Source organism: Oryzias melastigma, linkage group LG16, assembly GCF_002922805.2.
Source record: "Oryzias melastigma strain HK-1 linkage group LG16, ASM292280v2, whole genome shotgun sequence".
Classification (NCBI taxonomy): domain Eukaryota; kingdom Metazoa; phylum Chordata; class Actinopteri; order Beloniformes; family Adrianichthyidae; genus Oryzias; species Oryzias melastigma.
Window position 1 is genome coordinate 24,888,257 of NC_050527.1, and position 551 is coordinate 24,888,807.

The 551-nt window shown below is 55.0% G+C and overlaps 1 protein-coding gene across 1 annotated transcript in view; it reads left to right on the forward strand.

Annotated features, from left to right (window-relative positions):
- Positions 1-551, forward strand: part of mex3a (mex-3 RNA binding family member A) — an 8,265-nt gene that overhangs the window by 1,251 nt on the left and 6,463 nt on the right. The gene's annotated exons all lie outside the window — the stretch shown is intronic.

Genomic DNA, 551 nt, shown 5'->3' on the forward strand with positions numbered 1-551 from the left:
ACAAAGGTGTGTGTAATGAGGGGGGCAGATAGAAGTTAGTATATTTATTCTATATTTGTGCTTTGATTTGATGGAGCTGCTCCTCAAGGAGGACAATGGATTTTTTCCTCTTATTGATCGGTGGGGGAGGGGGAGGGGGCTGCTCCCTCTCCTTGTGTTGGCCTGAATGAAAGTGAGCACGCGGGCCTGATGCACCACGCCTCTCTGGAGCACATGGATGTCCATCTTAAGAAAGAGGGAGCTAGCGTCTTGGGAACCATGTTGGGGTGGGTGGGGGCACCTTCACCTCCAGACATATATGTGTGTGTGTGTGGGGGGCACCAGAACCGCACATGACCCGAACAAATGCAGCAGCTCCTGCAGACACGCCCCTCTCCTCTCCTGGTCGCAGTTTCCTGAGTGTTGATCCGAGGCGGTGGGGAGTGGGGGCTCCGTTGGTTGGCCCCCGCCTCACACACCCCCTTCCTCTAAACAGCACGCGTCACAGCCCGTCTGTGGAAAACGCTTCTCTGCTGACCTTAATTTCAGGTCACTTTAGTCAACCCCCACGC